Here is a 16155-nt window from a genome sequence, read left to right as displayed (position 1 = left end):
CAACCGGAACAAATGCGAGCAAATTTCGGGTGACGAAAAGGTTTGACGTCAGTCTAAGCTAACCTGATTCTAATCTGAAGATGAGTGAACGAATGTTATGTTCAGGGATGCCGTGTGAGAAATCGCGTCTTCCTTTGTGATGCATTTACTATATTTAATGCGTTTGTCTAACGTTTAACGATTTCGATTAATTGTACAATGAACATACTAAGGCTGCTTATTAATTTCCGAATTAAAATCAAAATAAGTTTGTAAAACAGCTTTGGCTATCCGAAATGGTTAAATTATTTCTTATGACATAAAGGTTAAGATGCCTTCACTCTGCTACCATAGATAACGGCCTAGAATATCCTTAAGCACCCAAATGGTGAAAGAATTGTTGGAAGAAATACTCATCACTATATGGGTCCCTCTTGTGGCTGCCATCGAATTCTTCTGGAGTAGTCGCCTTTGATGATCCCGTGGTTATCTTTGCATACTTTACGGTTGACACTTACGTTCTCATAGCCAGATCAACGCAAGTCAGGAAAAAGCATATGAACCAACTACCACGCAGCCGGCAAAGCTGGGTAGCAGGATTGGACAGCGTGCTACAAGGCTCACCACGGTCTTAGGGGACGGACGACATCCTATAGCAATAAGCCCACTCGCCGTTTCGAGTCACTGTCTGGTTTTTATCCTGATGTGCCAATTGGCACTCCCTGGGCTCCTGGGCGCCACTCGACCCTATTTCCATCGTATTGTGCTGCTGCATGCCGACTGTTGGTGCACCGTTGTTAGCGCTCTCCATGACGAATGCTTCGCTACTCGTCTCCTTCAGCTCTAACTCTCTTGCACCCGATGCGTTGGGTGCAGACCACTCCAAACCTCTACTTGCGAAGGGGTTCACTTCCGTTGCTTTGTTAGTTGGTGTAGCTTTATTCATGATTGTTGAGTCCCCCTTAGGGCTGCCCTCGAACCCAGCTGGAATAGTCGCCATCTTTATCCCATGGTTATCTTTGTTGATACAGTGAGGCCATGCCGGAATTGACGCCTCGGTGTTCGGATCAGCGTAAGCCGGGAAGGAATCAACTGATCCTACTTCCATCTGGTTGGGTAAGCCAGACGGCTGGTTGCGACGGTGAATCAAAGCATATCACTAGAATATTTGGATCAAAATGATTTTGAACTAAAAATTACGGATTTTTATTTTCAGCTGATCGATTTTAATTCTAACACCCTGTAAACAAGCTTTGTGAACTGTTAAATAAGTGAGGTTAAGTCAAGATCTTGCATTTGTCTATTGTATCCATCTCGATTTACGATCGTGTCCGTTGACCACGGCATACAAAAACAAGGCACTGTCGACACGTACGTAAACATCAATTTTCACTGTAAACAATTGACGTGACTGCTATCGTTGCTCGGGACGACACAAGCCAATGCTCTACGATTTAGTTTGGCCTTCTTTTTCACTCGTTCATACTGCGATAGCAATCATAACACTTTTGAACTGTTATTTTCTTCACGAGCCTACCTTGATTCTGTATACCGTGTCCGTCGACTTTGCCGTTGTCGAAGCTCCTGGGCTGGCCTACTGTGCTTTGAGCGGCTCATGGTTGCTTTGATAGGACCTGCTTGCGGATACATGTAGCTATTTGTACATATTTTACGAAGCCCATCACGTCCTAGGCAGGCCCCCTAACTAGCAGTGGCCATAGAAAGGGGTCGACAAGCCCTTGGACGTAGTCCGTGTGTGTATGTGTGCTCGTATATATGTGTGTGTTCAAAAAAAAGAAATCCATAAATCGATATTCTCACAACAAGCTGCATTCGACGGATGATAAAGTCTTGTTAGTTGCTTTTTTGACGTAGAACTACGTCTGTCTTTTCTATATTGGGGTACCCGACTAGAAGGTCATATCAAAATTATATCAACATATGTTATTATGTTATACTACATTTCTATAACAAAATTTGTTAGAAACTTGGTGCAAGATGTTGTTAAAATATTCAAATTTGTATTAAAAATTACACCACTTGAAAAAAAAACAGTCAAATTTTGTTACATTTTTATCATAAAAATAACATATTTTGTTAGAAATTTATTACAGAATCAGATACAAAATATATTGTTCACTATGCAGTTGTAATGTTTTACAGGTCGTGATAGGCCATCAAATTGTGATCAGCAATCAGAAATATTAGTTTTTGTCTGAAAAAGAATATTTTTAAGAACATAAAACTAGCAACATTACAAATTAGACAACCTTTTCAAATTATATCATCGATATGATAACTATGGCAGGAGACTTTGCCTTAGATGTTATTATAATTGCCTACTGTTGGGCAATTCGGTGTTAATCATTTTTTTAAATCATATTATGATAAAATCCTGTTACAACATTTGAAAGTTAATGGCCAATAAGAACGAAATTGTATCAACATAAGTTATAACTATCACAATATGTTAAAATTGTGTTAAGTTTTGCTATGCTCTTCTAGTGGGGTACACTTTACGATTGCAAAAAAATGAAAATCGTCACGAAAATATGATAGACTTTGAACGTTAATATCTCAGCCGTTTCTCGATGGATTTTCAATTTTCTTGGACCATTCGATCAAGGAAGAGTCAACGCTTCATACCCGATGTACACTGAAGTCGTTTGTTACGCGGTTATTTTTACAGGAATCGTTTTTATGCGATTTTTTATTCACGCGAGTTTCTGGATTTCCGCATTCCTTCAGACATACTTTGGGATTTACGCGGTTTTTCACGTTGTTTTAATTTACGCGGCCTATATCTTCCGCGTAAAAACCGACTCTAGTGTGTTACAATATCTATGTATGATAATATTTACTATTAAAAACTTGCTAACAGTTTAGCACTTGGTTTCGGTGAATCAGTCAATCTCGTAAGTGCATCGCAAGCTTCTTCTTCCATAGCACTAAACGCTAAGTCCGACGCAATTCACGTGAAGGAATAATTATTATTATCAATAACGCCGTTGACAGCCCAGCTTCGCAATAGTAATGAGCCACCAGGGGCTTAGACTGACTTAGCGATGGGTGCTAAGTCTCTGTAGCAGTTTGCGTCGGTGATGGTTGCAGCTGTACACTATCAGCCAGGCTTGTGCTTTTCAAATTGTGTAATCGATTATCATTTAAAATAATATAAACCTAATTAATACCAATTTAATGTCAATAATGAAGTTCAATCGGATGTTTGGCATTGTTACCAATGCTTCGAATCGAGATACTATTATCGAACGATTCTTACTCTCTAGCGAGTTTTTATCAATTGGTAATTTGGATATGTGAACGCTTGAGAGTGTTGTTCATCCTCGATTATTTAAAAAAAATATTTTTATCTTCATTTTCAAATGTTGGTCCAAATATTATATACATCACATCGAAAACAGATTCAGGCTGGGCTTGAAAAACGCTTACTTTGGTCTCATCGCACACAATAGTCGAAAATCTGTAGATTACATACAGCTACGTAGTTCAACGTCACCTTTGCGTACAACCCGATTGGGCTGAACCTTTGAGTTTTTTATTCCTTTCTTTATTTGTTAGGCAGTCTGTGATACTTAACCGCTACTGTGCCGAGATCTACTGTGGTATTCAGCTGAGCAGAATCCACATAGAATCTATTTTTAGATTTCCATTACCATTATTGTTGTCGTTGCCAGTCCATCTCATCGTGAGTCCATTGTGTTCGTTTGTCCATGTCGTGCATCCAATGTTCGTTGCATTGTTCAGTTGCCATTAAGCCGGGTCCTTTGGAGGAATGCCTCCGAGAAGAACAAATTGTCAGTCGTCATCAGGTAACCGTGACGGTAAGACTCGTTCCCCAATACGCTACCGCATGGGCTGCGCATCCGGCGACTGACGAGGGTTTGGTGGAGGGGCTGGGAATCGAACCCATGACCATTTGCTTGTAAGGCGAACGTGTAGTCAACTACGCTACGGGACCCCCTTTCTTGTTAGTTGCTATTGAATTTAAGTAAGTTGCTATTGAAGTTGAGTTTTTACAAAGGTGCAGCCCAATCGGGTTGTACGCAAAAGTGACGTAGGACTACGTAGCTATACGAAATGGATGGTGTTTGTCATCATATTTTATGTATCTTGATTAACATTGATATTTCACTGTTTCAAAAATTTCAGTATTATCTAATTCTTACTCAGCCACTTACCACTCTTCACTTACACACTTCCTTCTTCTAAATTTTCTCAAAATGTTCGCTTTTTTATCGAATGAAAGGGACTTCCAATAATTGTCAGGTGGTTTAAGACATTGATGTCTATGCTAGGAAAGTGTATGGTGGGGTTAGTGCTTATTCATAGTTACTCGATTGCATACCCAGCACGTAATGGGCGGGGCTGTCTGGGTTAACAAATGCGCACAATACCAGCTGTCAGATCCAAATTTTATACCATTTTTCATCGATCAGTCGTCAATGGAATCGAAAAGCCGAATAGCAGCTTCCAGTTGGACGGAGTTCAAGTCTTCAACCTTGGAAAAGGAGTTAATACGGCTAATCAGCCGCATCGCTGCTGAACCCATTCATCTGGCTTTCAGTGGAGGACATCGGAATTCTAGAAGTCATCATCCTTAAAAATGTCAAAATTTGAGAAAAAATAAGCCGAATCGAAAGTGACGCGAAACCAAATGCAAATATGTTTATTTGTAACGTTCGGTTTCCACCTGCGGTGTGTCGTTCTCTGTGGCACCGGTGGAAAAGTGAGAGGAAGAGTTGATTGCAAACAGTCCTTTTCAGGACTATTTATCCAAGAAAAGGTATTGACCGTTGGGAAAATCTTCACTCAGTCAAATAGGCTATTCGGCTTGAGTTTTGAGTTTTCCTCTGTTTAAACGATAATGCGCCCTAACAGCAGCTAAATGAAATTTTCCCCTAAGGTGGCGCTTTCAACGACTTGGCTGTTTCCGGCAAGATTCTTAGGTTTTGTTTCTGTTAAAGATTGGAAATTAAATCGTTTGCAAAGGAGTTTGATCCGAGATGAATTTTCTTCAAAGTGCAAAACTTAATCGTTTGGCAACAACAGAAAGTTGCCCTTCAGTAGTAGAACAACAAGCGCGCTTTGGAGAAAGATGATGCAATACGTTTGTTCGAATGGATGGCATCAGTAGCTGTGAAATAAAAATTCCTCACAAGATTCTGATTTTGTTGCTGTCAGAGATTGAAAAGTCGCATTATTGGAAATATATTGGTTCTTTGCTGGACCATGATTTTACATAAGAAAAGGTAGATCCAAGATTTTTTTTTCAAAGTGCAAAATTAATCACTTGGCGACGACAGAAAGTTGCGCTTCAGTAGCAGAATCAGAAGCGCGCGTCGGAGAGTGATGTTGCAATACATTTGAATGGATGGAATCACCAACAGCAACCAAGCCACACCGATGATGCCGGCGAAACAGTCCAACTTCGCTATTAACCCTTTCCTTTTAGAAAATGCTGGTCCTGGAGCCATTTTTTCCCCAATGCACCTTTCCAATAACTGACTGACGCCACAATTTGGAATAAATTTCCAACATCGGAAGCGGAATCGCAACAGTGCTATTTTTGTAGTCAAGTCTTTCTCCATATAAAATGCTGGTTCGTTGAGGTTGAATAATCTGCAGCAACACGCCGACAACCACCACCAATGCGATGGTTTTCTGTTGAAAGTGTTACCAGTGCCTTCGTGCTGCTGTGTCTGCTCCGCTGCGACCGCTCTGTTGCGACCGCTCTACTGCGTTCGCTCTGTGTGAAAACTTGTGTGAAAACTGAGGATTTGCTTGTTTCTTGATTTTGATGTCTGTGCTTGCGATGCATGTACGCGATTGGTTTCTAAACTTTTTATCAATTATCAATAATAAATTTGTTAGGAAAAAAGTCGAATCAAGTACGAGATACTGAAGACGACCTTACTGTAGAGGTCGAAATACGTATCTGTCAAGGTACAATTAAGTGGTGGAATTAAATGGGATTGTACAAACTCGTCTTATGACAAGTGAATAATAAATTGTTAAAAGTTCAGTATTTTCCTATGAATATAAAGATGCGTTGATTCATCCTTGATCGAATGGTCCAAAAACATTGAAAATCCATCGAGAAACGGCTGCGATATTGAAGTTCAAAGTCTATCATATTTCCGTGACGGTCTCCGATTTCCGCAATCGTAAACTATACCCCAATATAAAGAACGTAGTCCTACGTCAAAAAGAAAATCTAGTCCTAACAATTGCATTGCAATATTCTACAGTACAGCCATCTTAGGCATTAGTTAGTTTTTAAATTTAACTTAAGACTAATAATTTGATAACCTAACTACAATATTTACACAAAATTTATTATTCTAGTTTGGGAACAGGTCCCGGATAGCCTGCTAGGCGGACGCCATGCAACGATCCCTATACCGTGTTACACACTCACCAAAGCGCTCGTTAAGTTGTTTGATCCCTGTCAGACGGACCTCAGAAGTTCGTGTCCTGGGAGGGGTGTTGAGGATCATCCTCAGGAGTTGTTCTGCACTCTTTGGAGTTTCAGGTGATGAGTTTAGCACATCTCTCCCAAACCGGCATGCCGTATTCGATCACGGGGAGGATAATTTGCTTGTAGACAGCAAGATTATTTTTCAGGGACAATGATGACCGGCGGTTGATCAAAGGGTACAGCAGTTTCAACAAAACGTTACACTTTGTAACCGTCTTATCAACCTGTTGCCGAAAAATAAGCTTGCTGTCGATGGTCAAGCCAAGGTAGCACATGCCATGCTGTGAGATCGCCTCTTGGATGGAGTGGAGCTGGTCGTCGATTTCCTCCGGTGTGGCCGGATGTCGCTAGTAGTTGATGTTTTCGTCCACACACTTTTGGAACCGGCTCCAGTCGACACGATGGTTGTTTCGTCAGGACTGCTTGTGTCGATCGACCGAGGAGTCCACTTCCACCACCACACCGGGTAGCTCCTGGTAGACGACCGGCTGGGAGATCGTTAATGTTTGTGATGTATATGTCGATTGTGGAATGGGCGCCTGACCGACTCAGCCGAGTGGGGGAATCCGGGCTCAGGATCGTATAGTAACCTGCCTCCATGTCGTTGCTCCAAATGGTTAAAACCGGTTCGGATGTCGCGTTTACGGTTTATAATCGGATGGTTTATGCGCCACTTCTAGAAAGATAAAATCCGACAAGTTTGCGTTGCCCGGCTTGAGACCTTCCAAGGGGAGGGCGACACTTTTCCTTGAAAGAAAGCTGACTGGCTAACCTGATACGTCCGTCGTAATTCTCGTTTCCGAGCGGACACAACTAATCCCGAGAAATTTTCTACATAAATTTCTCCGATATCCGTCTTGGATCCAAAGACATTCAGGCGGGGGTTTTCCTCATTGGACCAACCCAAAATGTTCACCCGCTCTACTCCGTCCAATACTAGAAAGTGGTCCAAAAGCCAGTATAGGACTGACTACCAAAAAAATACACCGAACATACACTAACCAACTACAAACGAACGCGAAGCGACATAAATTCTATAACAGACATCAACTTAATACATTCAGATTAGCGGATATTGAACCAGTCTAACGGTTAGGTTTTGCAATTTTATTTCGGCTCTAAACCCTCCCATACATGAGACTCCAATTAACGTTTACATGGATTTTAATGCAATTCGTTTATTTCCTTGCATTCGCCTAGGCCTAGCATTTCCCACTGTTTCCCTCTGCGCTATCTATGTATGCGTGCAATATTTTTAATTCTACATGCTTGTGCTCTCTTCCCTCTTCTCCTTTCGAATTCTCTTCACCGGCGGTAACTCCGACTACAAATCTTCCTCCTCAAGCTGACTCCGACAAACTTCTCTGTTCTCGAGTCACCACGAGTACGTTGGCTTATTTCCCTCTCTTACTAATTTAATAATAAGATTATGTCGATTGTACATATCTCAAAGAAACGTGGCTCCGTAAAGTGTTATACACGCCTGAGCCTACCAAATAAACGAAATTGAAAAAAAAACTTCTCTGTACTCACTCTCACTTGTCACATACGGTGAGTTTCTCACTTAAGCTGTCCCCAATGGGCTACTGACGACTCTACTGGGTCACATGGCCATGGACGACACAAACAAATATGCATGCATTTTAATACTCACGGTATCCCAACTAGCTAGTTTGGAGCGGACCGACGGATGGGGCCGAACGGATGGACCTATTTATACACACGCACGATTTTTGAGAACTATCTAACATTTGAAAAACGTTACAATTTACCTTTTCTTAACACGGATCTACGCACACAAAATATACAACGAATTGACTGAATTGAGCTTTTCTACCTTATGATCGACTAGAGGGAAACAAAGAACGTATATTAGCCGATAACCTACTAAGAAACTATATCACTTTTACCTTACAAAACAAACTACGACACGGAGCAAAATTGACCGCTTTTGCCGCTTCCACGGATTGGAACAAAGTGAACGATTCCGGGCTGGAAAAATCCTCAGACACCGCGAAATTTTAAACTTTGTCTCCAGAGTTCGCGAAATTCAAATTTGCGAATCCTAGCTTAAAAAGATTTTATCCACGAAATCTCCCAAAATCGTGCATCTCATTCCCACATACGATTCAAATTAGCCAGTAAGCTTGCTTGCTAAAAATCGTGCCAAGCGTGGAATGCCGGACAAGCCAAAGGTCAACGCAACTTCAAAAGACCATCGTGCGGGTCGTTGGCCGCAAGCCACGTGCTACCTTTGGCGTCAAGATGCGCATATGCTGGCTAAATCCCATATGCTTCCTTGGTAGCTGACTGTAGAAAACTCACAAGACTCAATTCTTAGCGTAGGTAACTCAATAGCGTACTTCTTCTAGACCATTCTTGCGGTGATCCAACACAAAGATTTATTTCAAAAGACGCAACCGGACATGCAAAGTTTTATAGTTTAAATGAATAACAAAATAAATATATTTACAAAGATAAACTAAACATTGAAATAAATAAATAAATCAAGAAATAAATATGGCGTACTTGCAACCTGTTGCGAGGAAATTGGTTGAGGGTATGCTAAAAAAGTGAGCTATAAATTTGTACGCGCTTTTTTTTATGAGAAAAAGTATTTTGGCCATAACTTCCAAGCCCATTGTCCGATCCGGCCAACCAACGCCGGGGGAAGTCAGGAGGATTCGAGTGAGGAAGTTTGTGACACAACTGCCGAGGGATCGAGACAACGTAGCAATGGATCTCAGCAAGCCAGTCGGCGAACTAGCCTAAGCTAGGGGCCGGAATTTTAGAAGAAGTGGGAGCACGCCCCCCAAGTAGTCGCAGCATCCCGTGGTCCCGGGGGATCTAGGCAAGGGGAGGAGTCCATCCCTGTTTGCCTTCGAGCATAGTGTGGATGCTCGAGATGTCTGTCGCGCAGATTTTTCCAAAGCCTTAAACCCTTGTAAAAAAAACATACACACACACACACACACACACACACACACACACACACACTTGGGGCAGCAGGGACTTTGGCCAAGGGCTTGACGACCCCTCCCCATGGCCACTGCGAGTTAGACCGGGACCATCGTCCCTAACCCCTAATCCCAAGGCGTCAAGCGACCCGTGCCGAGGGGATGCATGGCCAGGGGGGTGAAATAATAAGCTAGGCCTTTAACGGAGCCTGTGGGGTACCTGGGCACCCTCCACAGTAATTGTCCCTTACCGCGTCATGCTGGGCTCTGGCGTGGTGGACCTCTTTTCCCGAGCAACTCGTGGGACCAAAATGGAAAACCAAGTCAATTCTTCAATTAGTGGTAGTAGTGTAGGCGACAACCCCTTCGCAAGAGGTGGGTTGTTCAGGTCTCCGTCTAGGAGGCCAGAGGCAATAGTCGGTAGCTCAGTGCGCAGCGCCAGCGTGGGTCACTCAACCTTCCTCTCGGCTAGAAAAACGCCGGTAGGGGTTATTGACGGCCCATGGCTAGTGGAGGCGATGAATCGCAAACGCGATGGGCTTTCGGCCCTCGAGGTGGCGACGGAACAGCTGGACGCCATCATCGACTTTGCGTCATCGAAGCATAATATCAGCAAGGACCTCAAGAGGAGCTTGCAGAAACTTCGAAAGTCGATGCTGGACGCCAAGCTGGAGAGGGCGGTCGGGACGGCCAAGTGTAAACCCGTGAAATCGGTGGAGTCGAGGTCTACTCAGACTGAGGCCCAAGGATTCGCGGACTCGGGCAAGGTCGAATCGACCGAAGGCGTGCCAGCGAAGACGGTTGTGCTAAAGTCGACCCAGACTGAGGCTCAAGTATTTGCGGGTACGTCAGGGGTGACTGCTCCAACGGAGCAGACACAAAACGGGGAGACAGTCTCCAGGGGATGAGCTCCCTGGGGCCGCTCCAAAACGCGGAGAGTTACTACCCCGAACAAGGTTAGTGGGGCTGGGAAGCTGAACCCCGGTCAGGTACCTCCAAAACCGGGGAGGAAGGACCTGGAAAGGTCCGTCCACTCCAGGAAAGACGGTGGCAAGGGGTTACGGCAGGCTGAAAGTTCTCAGCCGCACCAGACCTGGGAAATAGAGGGGATGACGCCTCCTGGCCCCTGGTCAAGAACAAGAGGAAACCGAAGACGTCAAGGGCCGAAAAGAAGGCCCAGGCGAATGAGGGTAGCAGGAAGTCTAGGGTAGGCGCCAATCGCTCCAGGGGCGATTCCCTAGTCATCACGGCGGACGAGGCTAAGTACTCGGATGCTTTGAAGGCGATGAGGAGTGACGTCAAGCTCGGTGAACTCGGCGCCGACGTACGTCGAATAAGACGTACCCGGATGGGCGAGATGATACTCGAGCTGAAGCGGGGCATCTCGCAAAAGGGCGCCGCCCACAAGAAGTTGGCGGAGGAGGTCCTAGGCGAGACGGTCAAGGTGAGGGCACTCACGACGGAGGTGAATCTAAGGGTTAAAGACCTGGACGAGATCACTGAAGTCGAAGAGCTCGTCACGGCACTGCGGCGACAGTGTGAAGTGGAGACGCCCACTGCATCCATTCGGCTACGGAAAGGTCCGGCAGGGACGCAGGTAGCATTGGTTCGGCTATCGGTAGTTTGCTTCAAGTGCCTGGAACCGGGGCACAAGCAATGGGACTGCAAAGGCCCTGACAGAAGCAATCTCTGCCGACGCTGCGGATTGGAGGGACATAAGGCACAATGCTGCACGAACCCTCCCAATTGTTTGATTTGTTCCAGCAAAGCTGTGAACAGCAAGCACCCATGGGGGTTCGATGTGCCTGGCGTTTAAGCGTGCTGCAAAATCAAAGTGCAGGTAACGCAGCTGGCTTGCTCGGCCTCGCCCGAGTGTTTGGTGTGCGCATGTTCAGAGGAAACGGCGGAACACGTGTTGTTCGTGTGCTCACGTTTTCGCGCAATGCGTGACCACATGCTTGCCACATGTGGTCTGGACACTACCTCGGACAACCTAGTTCGGAGGATGTGTAAAGACGAAGTTGGCTGGAACGCCGTTTTATCGGCTATCGCCCAAATCGTCTCGGAGCTACAAAGAAGGTGGCGCGTGGACTCAAGGATGGCTAGCTCAGGCGCAAATAAGAGGTGGTCCAAGGGATCGGAATCGGCTTCATGGGTCATACCGGTGGTCATGTTCTGTGGTCGAACTCGATCCTTTTATCGAACAAGTGGCCGCGCGAAGAACAACATGGTATCGTCGCTTTCGCGGCGTCGGTCAACCGGGCGGGTTCCGAGCGTGAGGACGGAAAGGGGTCCTCGTCAAGGCTGGGGCAGGCGTAGGCACAGGTCGGCAAGTACCTCTGTGTGCTGGCGAATAGGCGCTATCGCAGAAAGGTCAATTTGGGGTGCACGCGGCATCATCATTCTTGATACCAGTCGTGCAGAGGGAAGTAGGCGCGAAGTCGACCCTGCCCACCTTCCGAGGACATAGGGCGTGGTAAGGCCACCTGGAAAGCCGGCAACGCGCTGGCATGATGGCATGATGGTGTTCTTCTAAAAAAGCGAGTTACGATATTCGGTGCTGCAAGGACACGCAGCTAACCTCGAGGGTGCGTTGTGCACTGGCCCCCTTTGAAGCATTGCTTTCAGGTTGTACCGAAGGGACTATGGGCTTGGCGGCAATGGAAACGGTTTAGTGGGTCGGGGATGTAGTCCTGCCTCCCTCGGTGATCCCTAACCCCGCACTTCCTGGTCAACCCAGGATGTCTGTTGAGCAGATTCCCCCTCCATTGTTTAGGAAGAAAAAAAAACACATTCACACACACATACACACATACATACACACGGACAGACAGACATGTGCTCAGCTCGTCGAGCTGAGTCGATTGGTATATAATACTATGGGTCTCAGAGGCTTCTATAAAAAGTTCGTTTTCGGAGTGAAATGATAGCCTTTCGGTACAACTTAGTTGTACGAGAAAGGCAAAAACTGTTCTCTACTGTTCTTCGCCACTACATGGAAAATAATAAGTAGAGCTCTTGTTAATAAATAAAAAAACACATAATTTGTTGGTGGCCACTGCCTTATAAAGGGTAAAACCGAGGTGAAATAAAACAATTGTGTTGAGAAAGACACCATCAGCACTGGGGGATAAATATTGTTTTCCTAAAACGCCTAAAATTCCAGTGGGATAAATCAAATCATTTCATCAGCTATTAGCTTATGCCTTATGCCTACGCTGGGATATTAGAGTGATTCAAATTTTGATTTTTTGCTCCCCTATGCTTAAACGATGGCATTTGGCATTTCAATAATCGTCCTTATTTTTTAGCTAAATTGGATGTAATTTGACTGAGCACAAGCAGTTTGAAGCTTGTATGAAAATTACTATGAAAACAGTAACGTTTGTGAAAAACCGTTCCCCATCATTGCCCATTAAGCTCTAAAAATGTATGAATACGTTAGCAACATATGAAATTTAACAAGGGAAAATATCGTCGTTGTTGCTAAACGATTTGATGCTGGCAACAAAAGCTATTATGGAAATACTGAATTGTGGGAAATTCAATTTAACACGTAAAAGAATAACATCAATATCAACAATGAGCATTTCTGTTTTCTTTATAATTTTGCTCACAAAAGTCAGATTGCTTCGCAACAACAACTGACTTTCAGCTTAGGATCTATTCTATGATGACGATGCATTAAATATATTCAAATATATTCTGGGCTGCTTCACAAAACGATCCTTTACATAAGGACATCCAAATACATCCAAATCAGCTCAAAATTTGGGAGGACTATTAAAATAGCAAAAACAATCGTTTAAGCATAGGAGAGCAAAAAAGTCAAAATTTGAATCACTCTACTGGGATATGGATACTCTGAAGTAGTGCGTAACGTTGTAAATCCTTTCATGTCGCCAGGCTCGGTACAACACTGAAGCTGACAATATGACGTCCCTAACCCCGAATCCCAAGGTGTCAGGCGACCCGTGCTGAGGGGATGGATGACCTGGGGGGTAAAACAATTGGCCAGGCAGTTAACGGAGCCTGTAATGCTGGGTTGACACTCTTTGTGTTGCATTACGGAGTAAGATCTACCATATTGTGCTCTAGTTCTTACCATTCTTGTTAATACTTATGAGTGATGGTCGGAAGAGTATGGAACGACTATAATTTGCTTTTAGATGACCCATTTTTTGCACCTTTTGGATGGAGTCAATGGAGTAAATTATAAAAACGTAACTCAATCTTAGCCGACGACATGAATCTCCAAGCTCTAGAGCGCTGATTAATTAGGAAAGAAGCGGATACGAATTTGGTGGATCTGCTGAACCCTCTGACTGATTAGAGCTCTGTGTAAAGGTGATTCGGAACTCATAAGAAGAAGCAAAAGTATGTTTGAACTTCAGTACCAATGCATGGTCAAAATCAGTGTTATCCCACTTATTGTTGAGCCGAAACTGATTAAGGGGCGCGCTTTTGAGAGAGATGGTATAAGCCATTTTTCGAAGGGTATAAATAGTGGTACCCTAAAGAGGCCTTACATTAAGTTTGAGAAATATATTAATAAAAAATGACTACTTCATTTCTTCTCAATAGAAATGGAGCAGAAAGACATGCACTAAACAAATGTCACGGGTAAACTACAAAAGTTCAATGCAATGGACGCTGTGTCACCCCGAACAAAAAAAAATGCCTTATGCCTTATTATAGGCATCCATTGGTAAGCAGATGTAACCTCTTTGCTCTTTTGCAATTGGAGGAAAGTTATGAACCAAAAACAAAAGTGTGCCGTGAATAAACCATCTTCCCTTATTATTATTTATTTATTCAGACTAAGGCCGAAGTGGCCTGTGCGGTATATAAGAGTCTTCTCCATTCGGCTCGGTCCATGGCTACACGTCGCCAACCACGCAGTCTACGGAGGTCCGCAAGTCATCTTCCACCTGATCGATCCACCTTGCCCGCTGCGCACCTCGCCTTCTTGTGCCCGTCGGATCGTTGTCGAGAACCATTTTCACCGGGTTACTGTCCGACATTCTGGCTACGTGCCCGGCCCATCGCAGTCGTCCGATTTTCGCGGTGTGAACGATGGATGGTTCTCCCAACAGCTGATGCAATTCGTGGTTCATTCGCCTCCTCCACGTACCGTCCGCCATCTGCACCCCACCATAGATGGTACGCAGCACTTTCCTTTCGAAAACTCCAAGTGCGCGTTGGTCCTCCACGAGCATCGTCCAGGTCTCGTGTCCGTAGAGGACTACCGGAATATGAGCGTTTTGTAGATTGTCAGTTTGGTACGGCGGCGAACTCTATTCGATCGGAGCGTCTTGCGGAGTCCAAAGTACGTACGATTTCCAGCCACTATGCGTCTCCGAATTTCTCTGCTGGTGTCATTTTCGGCAGTCACCAGTGAGCCCAAGTACACAAATTCTTCTACCACCTCGATTTCGTCACCACCGATGCAAACTCGCGGTGGTGGCTCACATTGTCTTCTCTTGAACCTCTGCCTATCATGTACTTCGTCTTCGACGTGTTGATGACTAGTCCGATCCGCTTAGCTTCCCTCTTCAGTCTGATGTAGGCTTCCTCCATCTTCTCAAAGTTACGTGCCATAATATCTATGTCGTCGGCGAAACCAAATAGCTGGACGGACTTATTGAAAATTGTACCACTCGTGTTAATCCCTGCTCTTCGTATTACTCTCTCCAAAGCGATGTTGAATAGCAAACACGAAAGACCATCACCTTGCCGTAACCCTCTGCGGGTTTCGAAGGGACTCGAGAATGCCCCTGAAACTCGAACTACGCACATCACCCGATCCATCGTCGCTTTGATCAACCGTGTCAGTTTATCCGGAAAACCGTGTTCGTGCATTAGCTGCCATAGCTGGTCCCGATCGATTGTATCATATGCGGCTTTGAAGTCGATGAATAGATGATGTGTGGGCACGTTGTATTCTGCAGTACTTGGCGAATGGCGAACACCTGGTCCGTGGTGGAGCGTTCGCCCATAAAACCTGCCTGGTACTGCCCCACGAACTCCCTTGCAGTTGGTGCTAGTCGACGGCATAAAATTTGGGAGAGTACCTTGTAGGCGGCGTTCAGCAATGTGATTGCGCGGTAGTTGCTACAATCCAGCTTATCGCCCTTTTTGTAGATGGGACACACGACACCTTCCATCCACTCCTGCGGCAAAACTTCCTCCTCCCAAATCTTGGTAATGACCCAGTGCAGCGCTCTAGCCAGTGCCTCACCACCGTGTTTAAATAGCTCTCCTGGTAGTTGATCAACCCCAGGGGCTTTGTTGTTCTTCAGCCGGCCAATCTCCTCCTGGATTTCCTGGAGATCCGGAGCCAGTAGAATTATGTCCTGCGCGCGTTCCCCCAGATCCATCACCATACCGCCATCTTCTCCTGCCACATCGCCATTCAGGTGCTCTTCTCAGTGCTGCCCTCACCTCACGCTCGTTCGTAAGAAGGTTCCCGTTTATGTCCTTACACATATCAGGCTGTGGCACGTGGCCCTTACGTGAACGGTTCAACTTCTCATAGAACTTTCGTGTGTTATTAGCGCGGTACAGTTGCTCCGTTTCTTCACGGTCTCGATCTTCCTGCTGGCGCTTTTCCTCCGGAAAATCGAGTTTTGTCTGTTCCGCGCCTGTTTATATCGTGCCTCGTTCGCCCTCGTGCGGTGTTGCAGCAATCTCGCCCATGCTGCATTCTTCTCTTCCACT

This window comes from Armigeres subalbatus, chromosome 1 (genome assembly GCF_024139115.2).
Source record: "Armigeres subalbatus isolate Guangzhou_Male chromosome 1, GZ_Asu_2, whole genome shotgun sequence".
In the NCBI taxonomy this organism is placed as follows: Eukaryota; Metazoa; Arthropoda; class Insecta; order Diptera; family Culicidae; genus Armigeres; species Armigeres subalbatus.
The sequence above is the reverse complement of the archived record's forward strand: the minus strand, read 5'-3'. Positions refer to the sequence as shown.